This window comes from Pteropus alecto, unplaced genomic scaffold (assembly GCF_000325575.1).
Source record: "Pteropus alecto unplaced genomic scaffold, ASM32557v1 scaffold14, whole genome shotgun sequence".
NCBI lineage: Eukaryota > Metazoa > Chordata > Mammalia > Chiroptera > Pteropodidae > Pteropus > Pteropus alecto.
In genome coordinates, this window is record NW_006436810.1 from 6,889,046 (window position 1) to 6,904,666 (window position 15,621).

At 45.8% G+C, this 15,621-nt stretch overlaps 1 protein-coding gene across 12 annotated transcripts in view; it reads left to right on the top strand.

Annotated features, from left to right (window-relative positions):
• ZNF532 (zinc finger protein 532) overlaps positions 1-15,621 on the top strand; it is a 91,044-nt gene that overhangs the window by 23,180 nt on the left and 52,243 nt on the right. The window contains exon 3 of one of the 12 annotated variants that reach the window (XM_025048084.1): positions 12,003-12,140. The exons of 10 other annotated variants lie outside the window; for them this stretch is intronic. The gene's annotated coding sequence lies outside the window, so the exon portion shown is untranslated. Of the gene's footprint in view, positions 1-7,344; positions 7,430-12,002; positions 12,141-15,621 lie in introns of those variants that run through there. One more of the 12 variants, XM_025048086.1, reaches the window with a different exon arrangement.

Below are 15,621 nucleotides of genomic sequence, written 5' to 3' on the forward strand. Positions count from 1 at the left end.
AATTTCTCTTTGATATTGGTCCTGGTCTAAGGGGAACTTGTTATTGACATTTCATTATGTGTGCTCTTAGAGTTGGTAAGTTTGAGGGAACAGTTCAGCTGTTTCCGAATTAAATATTTTTATAAGCTGTGTACTTTTCTGGAATATAGATAACCTGAAAGCAGTTGAATGCTGGAAGTTTTTCTTCTCCACCCTTTTTTTCTCTTTCCTTTGTATTTAACGCACTGAGTGAGGGTCTTCTGAATACATGGAGGCTGGGAAAAAGAGACCTAAAAAAGACAAATACATTTAAAAATGATTTTTGAACGTTCATGAAACCTAATTTTGCAAGCAAAAATGACTATTTCTAGGTTTTCAATTATATCGGTTATATATTCAGTTATATTTTCTTACAAGTAATGGAATTTGCTGTTTTTCACTGTAAACAATTTTGGACCTCACTAAGTTCAGTAACTATTTTCTTACTGTGACAGGTTTGCATTTGCATTGGGAAAAGCCCCGAGTCCGTTTCATGCGTTTTTGTAGAAATGAGGCTTGAGGAGCAGAGTGATTCTTAAGTTGTTTACATTGAGTTAATGGAGGTGTAGTTGATTGTTACTTATCTATTTTTAACAATTTTAACTTTCTGTTAAAGTAATGCATGTACATAGGTTTTAAAAAATCAAACATCATTTTCCTATCCTTACTCCTGTAGGCAGTTAACTTCATCTCTTTAATCTGTTCTTCTGTTATTCACTTTCTTATTTATAAATAATATACCTTGCTAAAGTTGGACTTCTTCGTTTGAGCTGTTACCACCCGACTGTCTCTCGTGATGGAGGTTATGAGTCTGCGCTGTGGAGTAAAGGGTCTGGGTTCTGTTCCATCCTTTCCTATTTACTGGCCATATGTCTTTGAGCAAGATACTGAACATTTCTCTTCCTAACATATAAAGCAGTAATAATAATAATTAATAATAATAATAATAACGGCCACCAGGCCTGCCATTAATGCTGCAGGGCCTGGGGCAAGAGTACAAATGGAGACCAGATGGCTAACTATTTAAAGGTATAATGAAATATTTAAAAGTTATATTTAAATATTTAAAAGGTGTATACCATATGCCTAAATATTTAAAAGGTTTAAATCAAGCTGTATATATGGTTTGGCCCCTTCTCCCACCCAGGCAGGGCCTTGCCGGCTCCTCAGGTGTCTCTCTCAAGACCCAGAGTCTGAGACACCCTCGTCCTTGGCCCAGCCATGTGAGAGCTGAGTGACAGCAGGAGTCCAGCCCGGGTGGAGCTGGGCCTGGACCCACGGGACCCAGCGGCGGACCGAGCAGCTGACGGTTCCCAGGGAGCCTGGATGGGTGGGTTTTCCATCCAGAGTACCTTTCTTGAACTTCTCCCACACCTGACTTTTCTGACTGAAGATTTACAGGCAGTTGTAAGCACCTCCCCAAACCCGTGCCATCTGTGCAGGGGGAATCGGGGAGCTCAGGCACCCCAGGGCAGAGGCTGTGACTGACTGACTGACACACACACACACACACACACACACACACACACACACACACACACACCCTCCCCCTTCCCCTCTTTCCCGTAAGTCCCATTTACTCAGCCAGTTTCCAAAATTAAACAAACAAACAAAACTTTCATGAGAGACTGAAAAGAAAAAAAATAGCCCTGTGCTCTATAGTCCTTTAGATAAATGTGTCTGCAACCCAGGCCCCAGGCAGAGGCTCCGTCCATTTGGTGGCAAAGGTACCGAGTGCCGCCTTGGCCGGTGGGGACTCGCGTTAACACATGCCACGGCCCTTAAATCAGCGCCTGGGCACAGCCAGTCCTATTCAGTTGTTCTACTCCTGACATTTTTGATGTTCTGTAATTTTGCTATGGTGTGGACTTTTTTCATTTGATCAGGGTTAGAGGGTTGCCAGATTTACCAAACAAAAAAATACAAGATGCCCAGATAAACAATGGAACATACTTACACTAAAAGATTAATCGTTGTTTATCTGAAATTCAGATTTAACTGGGCATCCTGTGTTTTATCTGGCAGCCCCGTGAGGGCCCTTTCAATCCCAGACTTGGCTCCTTTAGTCTTGGGAGATAGTCCTGTATTTTTTCTTTGATAATGTCCTCTCTGCGTTTTCTCTTCCTGAAACACTCTTATTAGTCAGAGGTTGGACCAACTGGATTGAACTTTTCATTTTCATGCCTTTTCTCTCCTATTGTTTAGCTCACTTTTCTAGTTCTACTTTCTGGGAGAGAGCCTGATTTCCTTGACTTTATTATTATTTTTTAACCTATTTAATCTTTTATTTGAGTTATTAATATTTATTATTTCTAAAGTTCCTTCCTGTGTTTTGGGTGCTTCTTCATAACTTCCTGCTTTTCTTTTTCTCTGAAGATACTAGTTATGTAGACATTCTTCTACTCTTTGCGGCAGCTCTGTCCTCTTTTTTTTAATATTTTTTGGTTTATTTTGGTCTCTTGTGTTGGAGGTTTTCCCACAGGTCTGGCGATGTTATTTAAGGATGAGGCTGTGAAAATCTGATTGGAAGCTCTGCCTGCACAGGTGAGACTTGTCCTTTGGGGGGCTTCTCTGTGATTATTCATCGAGTTGGGCTCTTTCTTGAGGGGCCCCACAAGTCAGCGTCTGGGCTCCTTTCACTGGAGCTTTCATTTCTTAGGACGCCCGTCGATTCTTCTGCCTGAGGCATAAGCTTGGCTTGTGGCCTTAGGGGTGGAGGAAATGGAAGGGCAGGCTTTCTGTCCCACACCTCACTCCATGGCTTGGACAACCCAGAGAATTTTCCTCTTGCCCTTCCCTAGCTGTCCCGGTTTGCAGAGGGTCAGGGGCGTCACAGAAGGGCTCTGTGTACTGACGTCCAGCCATCCGTGGTTTAGGCCCCACCTCACTTCCTCCTTCCGGGCCTGGGCTGCTTCGGAGCCGTTTCCATGGGAATAACGGTCCTCCATCCCCACGGCCGCCTCCTGCAAGGCCCCCTGGATGTATAACTCTTGACTTTGCCGACTTCGCCACCACTCTTCCTTTACCTGAAACTTAATCGGTGACTTACGTTGGCCTTGACTCCATTCTCACTGCCCTGTCCTTTGGGCAGATAGTATTTTTTTTGGTAACACCTTTGTTGAGATACAAGTCACATATTATACAATTCACCCATTTATAGTGTACAGTCCGTGGTTTTTAGTTTAGTCACAGAGTCGTGTAAGCATCTCCAGTCGATTTTCGGACCTTTTCATCACCTCGGAAAGAAACCCTGCTCCTTTTAGCCTTCACTCCCCAGTCCTCCCAACCCCCCAGCCCTAAGCAACCACAAGTCTCTCTCTCTACATATTTGCCTATTTTTATCTTTTTAAAAATACTTTTAATGTCATCTTTGTGAAATTTCAGGAGCTTATGAATTCAGTCAGCATTCTTTCATGGCAAGTTTTTGCCATGTATAAAATAGTGAAATACTGAAAACATCCTGCCTGTTTCTCTCCTTCTGTACTCTGAGGACCGACTGAGGTGCCACCTCTGACAGACGGAGGAATTTTCCTTTGTTTTCTCTCCCTTTCCCTTCCTCCATTCCCTTATCTAATGTCCCTGTTTCTGATCTGTTGGAGCGGGGACTCGCCAAGCCCAGGTCAGTGGCCTTCCTGTCCCCTCGGCTTGTCGCATCTGTCAGGTGTCTGAGAGTGGTCGTTCAGTCTGCCTTTGCATCCGGGCCTCCGAGGGTCTTGGGAGCTGAGGAAGCGGAGGCTGTGTGTGGCGCGGAAGTAGACGTTACTGTCGGGGACTCAGATCTAACTCTATGCATCGACTATTTGGTCAGCACCTGCTCTTTGGAGAAATTTAAAGCTGTACATGGGCAGCTTTAAAGAATGGACTTTTAGGGCACGAAGACAGATACACAAACAATAATAGCACCTGTTTTGAAGGATGACGAGCCTGCCTGCCGGAGTGGAGTCACAAGTTAGTGTGGCCTTAGGGATAGTCCTGAATAGACGTTAGCCGTTCTTAGGGCTGCTGCCAGGGAGCCCTGTCCCTGTCCCCCCTCTCCTCTGGACCTCTGGGATCCCTCCGTGGGCTCCGCACCTCACCACCTGCCTTCTCAGCCAGCTGGGCCCTGGTCCACTCCTTTCCCACTCCGGAGCAGCCTCCTTCCTTTTTCCTGGAAGAGAGGGCAGCCGCTCGGCTTCCCAGGGGACCAGACGGCTGTGGCTGGACGCCTCTGCAGCACGATGAGGACGCCCGAGCCCGCTTTTGCTCCGACTTCTCTCTGAGCCCAGTCTCTCCATTCCTGTTTGTCTCTAGTTCTCTTTGAGTCTCTTAGAACTTACTGCGGCTGCTCACGCTGGCTCTCGGCTGTCTGTGGGGGCTCAGTCTGTGAGCTGGGGCCCTGTGTAGCCTGCTAGTCTGCGGGGGAACAAGGTCTAGGGGTGAGGGCTGGGCCAGGGTTAGGCAAGGAGCGGTTGAGATTGCAGCCATTCCTCGGTTATGCTTGACTAGGGAGACAGAGTTTTGAAATTAAGAGAAAAGGTCATGGGACAGTCAGGGAGACGTTGTGGAATTTTGCTTTGTGAGTTGAAATTTTGCTGCCCTGTAAGAGGGAACTGCATTTCTCTCCATGTATGAATTCCAGGTGACCCTATCCAGGGCTGATGCGTAGAGTAGGACTGGAGACACATCCCCGTTAGGGGAAGGGCCATACACTCCGACATGAGGGGTGAGGAGGAACCGGCGCCATCACGCCGTGAAGAACCCAGGAATGTTCCGGCTCTTCCTTCCATCAGACCAGCATCGCTTCAAAACTACTTCACTTTCTTTGTTGTTGTTGTTAATGAAATATTTTTTAAAAATGTATTTCCCAATTACCGGTAACATGCAGTGCGTATAGTGTCAGGTACATTGCTGTTGTGGGCAGAAACACTGGCCTCGTTAGAGGTGCCTGTGAAGCATGGAGAGAGGGGTAAATGATTCATTCTCTTCCGTGCGGCCTGTACAACCGAATCTTTAGGAGGCACCTATTTTTTTTATAACTTGTTTTATATATTAAACTATCAGTGATCCAATTGTCATATTGCCCTCCATCGGGCAAAAAGAAAAACCAAATAATCATTTATCGTCTCTGGCCGCAGACTGGGGCTGGCTGTAGTTGCTGATCATCTGTCATTTTGTGCCCAGAAAAAGCATGGAGAAGGTAAACTTTTGGAAATTCTGTTTCTTATAAACTTTGGTTCAAAAGTAGCTAAGTTGTTTGCTTTAGTCAGTGCCCGACGTTGAGGCCGCTGCTGGTAAGAGGATTAAATGAAAAATTAATCTGCACATATGCAGGGCTGTTGTTTAAACATTTTAGGAATCGCTCCTGTTGATTGTGCCTTCGTCAACATTCCGTGGGAGCAGGAGGGTGGTGGCACCCATGCCCTGCTCTCAGCCCCCCCTGGGCACCTCACTCCTCCCCCACTCTCTTAGCCATTCATTATCGCTGTCTTACTCTTTAAAACACCTGAAGTCCGTGCTTTATTTAGATTTCCTTAGTTTTCACCTAATGCCCTTTTTCTGCCCCAAGATCCCATCCGGGATGCCATGCCATATTTGGTCCTCGCATCCCCCGAGGCCTCTCTGGTGTGTCAGCCTGGCAATGTCTCAGGCTACCCTGGTTTTTCGTGACCCTGTCAGTTCTGAGGAGAGCTGGCTAGGTATTCGTGGCGTGTCCCCAGTTGCGATTTGTCTGAGGTTGTTTTGTGATTAGGCTGGGGTAATATGTTTCTGGGATAAGGTGCTGTTCTAACATCACATCAAGGGGACATATCATACTTATGACTTATCAGTCTTGATGTTGACTTTGGTCACCTGGTCAAGGTAGTGTTTATCAGGCTTCTCCACTCTGAAGTTACTCTTTTTCTCTCCCTTTTCCAGACTGTCCTGTTCGGAAGAAAGTCACTAAGGAGCGGGGAGTTACTCTTCACCTCTGTAAGGGCGGGGCATCTACATAACCCATTTGAAATTCTTCTCTGCTTTTCCGCATTCATTCAATTATTCCAGTCGTTTGTATCAGTATGGACCCATGAATATTTATTTTATACTTTGGATTATAATCCAGTACTACTTTGTTTGTTGCTCAGTTGTACCAGCTTTGGCCGTCAGGAGCTCTCGCAGTTGACCTCTGTGTCCCTGAGACCTGCCCCCCGTCAGTGCGGCTCGTTTTGGAGCAATTTCTTAACTTTCCGGTACCACAAGGTGTTCCCGGCTCATTTTGTGCATTTCCTGCCCCATCCGAGTATCGGCCGTTTCTCCAGAAGCCCTGGTTCCTTTTCCTGGAGAAGGGTGCCAGAAACAAAGATCCGGGCGATGGGTGTCCGCCTCGCTGTTCGTTTACTGTCACTTTTTTGTCCATTTTTTTTCTCTGCACGCTGGTGCTGGGTTCGCCTTCTCACATGACTCCCTTTCTTTTTTTTTTTCCTATCTGTTCTTTCCACGAGAATGCCCAGATTTGGTGTTTAGAACTGTCAGATTTTTAGAAGACTAGATCAATACAAAATTAATATTCCCTGGACAAGGAATTAAGCTGCTTTTTTTATGTGGTTCGAGTTCCAGTATCGACACTACATTGGAATCTGCCTATAAAGTTAGATTGCATTTGGGCTGATGATATTTTTGCTCTGTGATTTGTATCTTTTATTACAGTTTCCAAGAATTTTAGAGATTCATGAACCTTGGGGAGATAGTTAAAAACTTATTAAAATTAAACCTTGAGCATTCGGTTTCATCAAGGCAAAATAAGCAGATGAACTCGAATGGACTGGGAACTGGAGATTTGCATTTATTATTCCCAGTTTAAGGTGCAGCTTATTAGATCGTAGAGCGTGCCCAGGGCAGTGAGATGGTTTAATGAAGGAGATTAAAGTGGAGGCAACAGGAACAATATAAAATTCACGTCTTCGGGTTGTAATATCTCCCCTAGATTTGTCTTTTATGGGAAACCCTGTTTGAAAACCACTTCCTCGCTGTGAAATGTCAGTAAGCTGTAAGCTGAAATGAACATACTCTATTCCACGTCTCAGAAACAGATAGAGGCATACATTATTTTCTTTTTTGTTCTCCATATCACATTAATTGTCGATTTTTAAAATTAACTCTAAGGCTCAAAACTAAGAGTTTTTTTTTATGATTCTCAGGGCTCCCTTGGGGAACACTTACTTGCAAGGGTTCTGAGGATTTGTTGGAGGCACGGTGCTCAGGCCTCACTGTCTCTGACCTTCTGCCCGTCTAGGAGGCGGGGCCCGGGGATGCTGGAGCCCTTTCAGATGCGACTCTCAGCCAAGGCTGCTGCTGCTGCTGCTCGTGGGAAGTGGCGCACTGTACCTGCAGCGCTGCGTCTGTGTAAATTCACAGCGGGGTTGTCGCTTGTGGCTGCAGAGTCACGTGGGCTCAGGTGAGGGTGGTGCCACTAATGCCTCTGGTCTGAGCACCTCTTCTGTCCACCTCTGTGGTTCTGACCTGGTGGGTCATGTGTGCCTCAGCCTCTAATTCCGATGGTGGCCGAGGCTCACGCCTCAGCCTGTGGGTTCTTTGACAGACAAGGTGAGCCCCTGACCTCTGGCCCTTGGCCCCTCAGGACCAGCTTCCCCACCTGAGAGTGCTGCCCACTTAGGTTGGTTCCTTCTGTTGCTCAAATCCAGACTCTCTGTGACAGGGAAGGTTAATGATCACAGACTGTTCTGTACAACACGGTCCCGACTTGGCTGCCCGGCCAGGTAGGTCTCCCGGCCATAGCTGTTGGTCTCCCTCGGGTTGCGGGATGAGGAATAGGAACCTTCCCTGAAATTCGCTGACCACTGGCCACTCCTTGTTTGAATTTTAAGCTTTCTGTGCTTTTTCGTGCGGCTGTGTTTGATCACGACAAGGCTCTCTCTAAACATCTAAGTGTCAGCACCCCCTCCCGGTATCTCTGGGGTTGGGTGTGTGCTTGTTGCCTTCATTTTTTAGGTGGGAACGTTTCCAACACAAGCCAGGGAGCAGAGGGGATGTTGGTGCTGACCTGAGCAGCACGAAGGGGTGTCGTGCATGCGTACCTGTCGTCTGTGTGTGTGTAGCTGCGATGTTGAAAGTTCATTCTTACCACCAGGTTTTGTCCAAAGAAACTCGGTTATTTTCGGGAACTGTACGGATGGGTTATCTATGTCCCTGCTTATTTGTTAAGTGACAAGAGTGTTAGGTCGGTAAGTTATTTTATAGAGCTGCACAAAGAAGTAAATAGGAAATTCGTCATCTCCCTCCATGCATTCATTCATGCATTGTTCACCGGACAAATATTTCTTTTACAACTGGTAGGCAAGCCATATAGAAAGCAGTTTAAGCTTTCTAATAATCAGCAACACAAAAGTTTGTGTATAATAAATCATCATTTTGTTGCTGTAGACATTAGTCAGTAAATATTTACAAAAGTAGGGGATATGATGAACTTAAAGCATAATGAACTTAAAGTATATGATAAACTCTGATGCATAATGGCAGCAACGAAAATTGGTACAGGCTTTGGGAAAGTCATTTTGGCATTTGTCTTCATGGATCAGAAAAAAATGACCTGTGATTGGGTCAAAATTCGGGAACTATTGCATCCGTCTTCTCAGAGATTTATGTTTGCGTCGTAGAAGCTGTCTTGCCTGAAAGCAGGATAAAAATCTAGCCTTTGCTATGTCTTTTTGTCTTGTGTTTGTGGAAAGCCTAGTAAGTGCCTCAGAACTAGTGCCTTTGTTCCACAGTGTGAGAAATGCCGGAGGTCCCCGAGGGCTTTTAATCTTTTCCTAGAGAAGGTTCGAGTGTCCTGGATGTCACGCAGCTGGGACTGGCAGGAGCAGCAGGTTGGGAGGGAACATGAGGGCTTCAGTGTAACTTTGACAGAGGTTGGGAGGGACAAGTAGAACGTATAACCCATAAGTGGAAAGGTGGCTCTTAAAGTGGAATTAAGACCGAATGTAGAAATATGTGAATTCTGTGACTATGTGTGATCGTTGTGACCACAGGAGTTGCCGAGTTTGCCTTGGAATAAAAATAGATGACAATCTGAAGGGACCCGCGAGGGGAGAGGTGCACAGGCCAGGGAGTGGGAGAGAAGTCCGCTCTTGGCGGTGCTGCTGCAGGGTCCACGAGAGGAGAGGATGCTGGAAAATGAAATCTGCCGAAAGGTCACAGGTCACAGGTCACAGAACAGGCACAGGGAACAAGGGCTTTTCGAGAAAGGACCGTTTTGGGAGGGTCACGAGGCACTCGCTTTGTTTCATTAGTAGCTAGCTGTACACTATTAAATGGCAGCGTGCATCTTCATTTAACATTTTATTTTGAAATAATCTTATTTCATGGAAAAGTTGCAAAATAATAGTTTCCATGTTCCCTTTACCCAGTTTTCCCTAATCACCTGGCATAATTATAACACACTTAGTAAAGCTAAAAAACCGTCATTGGTTTAATACTGCTAAGTAAATTACAAACCAGATTTGTTCCCTGTAGCCTTATAGTTTACAGTCAAAATTTTGTTTTCCAGTGTTGCTTTGATTAGTTCTTTTCTTCCTTGCCCTCTTCAGCGTGGTTATGTTATTCACTTGTAAACGTTAGGATCTTTGTTACAGGTGGTCTTTCATTTTGGGCCTTTCCTTATTTATGGAAAAAAAATTTTTTTTTTTTTCCAATTTATATGCAGTAAAATTCTCTGGGTTGTGACAGATGCAAAGAAGTGTGTATCTAGCCCCACAATTGTGGTACACAACAGTTCCGTCACCTCCCCAAGTCCCTTCTTATAGCCGACATTGGAGAATGGGTTGCAGAGAGGCCAGGAATTGTCCCTGTGATTGAGAACTTGACTGTGAGGGCAGTACGCCGATGAGGCAGAGCGCCAAGGCCGAGCCACTGGGTCGAGGCTGGGGGAGGTCTCTCTATGCCAGGAGGTCGGTTGTGGAACAGACAGAGCTCGTCCACCTGGCAGAGCCAAACACTGAACACCGAGGATGGCAGCGGAGAGAGACTGGCTGTTTTATTATGGGCATGGGCGGTGCCATCCGAGAGAATGGGAGTCTGATGCTCAAAAGCCTGAACTCCCCGATGGCTTGTAGGTTACAAATTCTAAGGGGCGAATTTCCAGAGCAGTGTGGGTTAGGGATCAGGGTCTTGCTGGGAGCTGATTGGTTGGAGCTGAGGGTAACGAATCATTTTTCAGGTCTTGAGGAGAGTTCTGAGTTCTCTTCCTGCCTCCCTCTGTCCCCTCTGTCAGGTCTCATGGGAAAGTAGCCAGGGGGCCATTCCACCTTAGGGCTCAGGAGCTGAGACATAACTTACGTCAAGATGTTATCTGTAGCCTGCCAGAGGTCTGGTCCCTGTGACCATTAGTCAGGCTACTGTCCTGCGCTGCCTCCAGGGTTGCTGATTATCGGGGGAAAGGTCAGGTCTCAGGGTTGTATAGAGAGAGAGGGATATGCTTTCTAGTGCAAGGATTGAAAAGTAAATGTAATCAAAGTCATAAGGATCCTTGCTTTCAGGTAGAGGTGACAGGAGTGACCAAAATGACAGGAGAAGGGCAGCAGGCTCTTGGAGGAGGACCCGCCTGGGCAGGCCAGCTGTGCAGGGGTGGCAAAGGCCGGTAGAAAGGAAGGGCGTGGGGACAGGTCTCGCCTGGTGCCTCTTATCTGAGAGGTTGACTGCAGACAGGAAAAGGCAGAGGCGTGGAAGGAGGTAAGAGGAAAAGGTTAGAAACGCCTGTCTCCTGGCAGGGTGGGAGTTAACAGTAAGGAACAGAGGGTTGTGGAGCTTAAGTGACCCAGGAACCCCGGGGACATGGAGCAGGGGTTTGCCCAGTCTTCTCTGGAGGTTTTCTTGGCAGCTGCAGAACCTGAGTGGAAAGAGCACAGGAGCTCTTTATGGCTGAGCTTTTGTTTTGACCCATCAGTGCTTGGCACTGGGAGCGGGGGGTGACGTGAGCAGTAAGCCAAGAGCTGCAGGTGGAGCTGAAAAGGCGGAGGTGTGTAGGGACCGTTCGCTGATGTGGTGGCACGTTCCCTTGACTGCTCCTGAATTCCCTTGGCTTCTCCTTAAGGACAGGGGAGAATGGTGGGCGGGGGAGGGCAGGGGAGGCACCCTCATTTGTGCGGCCTCGAGGGAAGAGTGAAGAATAACCGCCGGGAAGGGCTGGGGCTGGATTATTCTCGTGTGTCCCAGGCTTGCGCTCCGATGAAATGACTTTACATTTCCAAAAAGCAGTTTGTACTTTCACGTCAGTTATATTCGAATCAGGAATATTAGGTCTTAACCGCAGAAGAAAACACCGTGTTGGCCAAAGTACCTGTAGATCGATAGTTGGTACCATCAGAATTTAGTGAAACAAGCGAATATCTATTCTGGATCGTAGCAGTTGTATTTACTGGTTTCTTTTGAATGCATGCAGGACAGAATCAACCAAATGACTGTTGTGTTCATTTCGCCCTGTGTATGTGTTCATTTCACACTGCGTGTTACTCTGCTGTCGGCTGTTGAGAAAACGACATTCTTGTGTTGCCAGCAGGCGTGTTGTCAGCCTCCCCTGCCAGGGCTGGAGGTGAGAGGCGCGGGCCAGGCCGTGCGCAGTGCTGCTGTGTTACAGTTCCTCCCTGTGGCTGAAAAGGCACCTTTAGACCTACAAGGTGCTCTGGCTTCTTGTCAGGATTCACTCAGGGTCCGATTAGTGGAGGACAAAAGATAAAATGAGCATTTGTCACTTGCACGGGGCCTTGAAGTGGCTCGTAATTGTTCCATTTTTACTGTACACACTTAGACATCCCCACATGCATATGCATGTGTTCGTATTATTATTTATTATTTTGAAACCTCAGTGTCTGCCAGTTTTGGGGGCCCGGTCTCCTTGTTCCCCTCCCCTTTCCTGGAGAGAAGCACCAAGGCAGAGGTTCTTAACAGCTTCTCAAGTAGCTGATCAGATTTAAAAAAAAAAAAAAAAATGCCTTGAAACCGACATCCGTTCCCAGCTGGTTTAGGAAAAGTGAAGAAGCAGAGGCAGACCTGTGTAACCGAACCAAACCGGCTTGGCGTTCGGAATGGAGTCGGAGTGAGGAAATGGCTTTCCCTGATGAGCAATTCAGATTGAAGTGGGGGAGAAGCAAAAGGTCAGTTGGGGAAAAAGAGATGTGATCCCCTCCCCTCCTCTCCCCTCCCCTCCCCTCCCCCTCCTCCCTCTTCATCAGTTGGGAAAAGAAACTGCTTTTGTCGGGTGGGGACGTTGAAGACATGTAATGACAGAAAGCCCTGAAAATGCTAACGGTGAGAGAGCGACCGGTGATGGGGGCAGCGCCCGGGTCTGCAGACTCGCGTGACGGGCACGACCAGGCCGGAGCGTGGGCGGCCACGGAAACCAATCCGCGTGGTTCTCCAAAGACATTTAAAAAACTGGGTGTGCTAGATTCCTCTTCTGTGAGGAACAAAATAAATGCGAAACGTTGCATAACATTAACATATGCCATAAGAACATTTTATATTTGAAGGAAAGATGAAGAGGATAGAAACATGAGTTAGATTCATTAATCTATTGAATTATTTCTTTAAAAAGGGCCTCAATGGACAGGTAGTGCTAAAAAATAGTGACCAGTATAGTCCCCAAAGAGAATAACAGACCTTGTATTATTACCGTTCTATGGGAGAGTCGCATAAGGTGGCCGAGGTGGTCAATAGATTTTGATTTATTTTTCTTTAGGATTATTACAATTTAGAGTTTATTGATTTTCCTTAAAGAAAATGTTAGTTTCTCCATTCAGATGGGGAGCCCAGTGTGTTATCACTGCTCGTATTGACCTTCGAATATTCCTCTTGGAGGCAAGACCTCGGCTGGGGTTAGGCATTGCTCTCTGGGGATGATTTGACAGATATGTCCATGGTTGGGTAAAGCCCCAGCCTCTTACGCCATCCTTCTCGAGGTGGACATTGGGAAACAGCTCCATGAAGAACAGTTCTTTTTTATTGCAAAGCATAAGAAATATGATTAAGGGGTGAATAGGTTTTTCTCAGGTTTTTCTATCGACTTGATAGCTTTTGACTTTTGCCAACAAAGATGAAACAGCTTTATGTAATTTTAAGAGGCTTTGGTAGGAAAGGAAGTGTTTCGTCTGTGTCACAGGAGTAAAGTGATCATGTGGCACACTTGTGTTCTTTCAATTTTATTCTCCGTAAATAGGCCTAGCATTTTTCCTCCCAAGTGTCTTTGGGTAAAAGAACATTCTACATTAAGCACGAATGCTATTAGTGAATTATAGGTTATGTAAATGGGGTTTAGTTTTAAATTAAAAGACTGTAAGTGCCTTTGAAGGAAGATATATTTTATAGAATGTAAATGAAATGAAAGACATTGCTACAATAACTAAAGCTAATTCTGTTTGAAAATCAGGCTATTGAGGCAAAGCTAAAATTTCGAGATCTTTTTATGTTATCTGTCAAGAGAGAAGATAGATTTTTTTTTTGCAATGTTTTGAAGAAAAAGAATCTATTTTTAAAAGAGTAGTACTTAGGAATTGGGGTGAAAAATGAAGAAAACTTTCAAACACAAACATTTCTTTTTTACTTGATACAACTGCGAAATGAAGTGGGAGTTAAATATTCTTTTTTCTCCCAAGTGGAAAATCTGCTCTTGCCTTCCGCCGTGTGGGAAGGTAACGGGTAATAGGACAGTGCGACTGTGGGTGTGAAAGGCATTTCTGTAAATCAGAAAAGGAGAGTGACGTCACAGAGCGCGGTGTTTATTAATTACGTGAATTATACAACCGCAGAGCGGTCAGTCCACCTGCACAGTGACCCGGGGTTTCAGAAAATGTGGCATGCTGTCACTGGGCCACCAGCGCTCCGGCTTTTATGCCCGTTGTGCGTTTCCACCCTGGAGTCAGGATTCCGTCAGGTGACCTAGAAGGGCTGACTCATAGTTTTTTAAAACCGCTGCTGATTCACTCCTACCCTCTTTGAAGTGTCCTGTTGTTTCACCCCTGGCCGGGTTTGCCCACTTCCCTCAAGAGAAAGCATAACTCTTGGGATATAGAGGAATGGGGAGCAGGGTGTGTTGCTCCTGCATCTGAAATGTCTTCTCAAGCCCTCTGGGGAGGGGCGGGGAGCGTTGCAGGCTTGGACCATCCTCTCTGGGGTTCTCCAAGCCTTAACTTGCTTAAGTCGACTTTACTGGGCAGATAGGAAAAGATACGGGTAGTGTGGTGGGCATCAGCCTACCACTGACTGGACGATTTGCTCATGCCGCTGCTGCCGTGGGGAGGAGCACCTGTGCATTGATAAATCGGGTAGGTAGGTACTCGCTATGTGTAAACAGAAGGAAAAGATAATAAGAATCATACGTTAATCTTCCAGGTGTTCATAAGGATACCTGCCAGTTGCATTGCTGATCTGAACTCTGCCATGTCTCGTGGGTGTGTCCTGGGCCTACCACCCACTGGGGATCTGAATTGCCTCTTATGGTGCTTTTGCTCCTGAATTGACTGCCCTCCAGCATGAACTGTGTGAATGAAACTGGATGACGTCTTCTGCTCACCCAAATCAGAAGGAGAGGGCAAATGACATGAATCCCGAGTAGCTATAAAGAAAGGATGGGGGGACTTAGGTGGAGCCACACTTCCACTGGAACTTCCTTGGTCCAAGCTTTGGATAAGTGGTAGCATTAAAAAACTACCTTCAACTCTGATGGGGAATTAGAGGTGGCTCACGATCCTATGACTTGAGTTCTGTAAAAACAGCGATTTATAAACTTGGATCAACATGGTTGGTAAAGACAGACCCGAAGAATGCTTGGCTAATGGTGGTTTTATTGTGAGTATTCAGTTTATCACTGAAATACGATGCTTACAAATAAGAGCGGCGACATTCAGGGATTATTCATAAGTGGGTAGACTCTTAAGTAGATAATATTAAATGACAGACGGATTTTTCATTCCCCATATTCTTCAGTTTAAGTGTTTAACTTCATTTTAAAAAGAAAGTCATCATCACGGACTTTCACACGGGCGCGGCTTCTCAGACGTTCTCACGTCAGTGTGAGCTCAGAAGTGTTGCCTTCTTGTTTCCTCCGCAGTTTTTGTCTTGGCTGCAGTTTGATGCTGGGGATACATTATTCTCTGTCTGATCCTGCATCCTGCATCTGCCTATCTGAGAGGAGAGTGGCCATGAGTGTTTTCTCTAGGTGAAGCGAACAATCTAGAGAAAAGTATATTGTACTTCTTTAGAGCCGTGTTAACTGAGACATATGTGAACGGAAGGCGATTTATTCTTCAGTTCCTATTGAACGATGAGTGTTTATTTCATCTTCAACAGTAGTTTTTCCCAGCCAAATTCTTAGAAGTGTCTGGACATGTCCCAGAGTGAGTTATTATGTTGAGGGTGTTTTAGCAGCTGATGATGGATTTGTACTTTGAGTTTTCACCAGTATGTATGTTGTTGCCTGAGTAGAAGTTCAACCTTGACCTTTGTATCATTTTCGTTAGCAGTGCATGATCTTTTACAGACCGTACAAGAAAATAAATTACTAAATACTCCAGTGAAATGTGGAAGACGACTTCTTAGTGATCCAAGCACATTTAAAGGAGGAATAACCTAGAAAATATT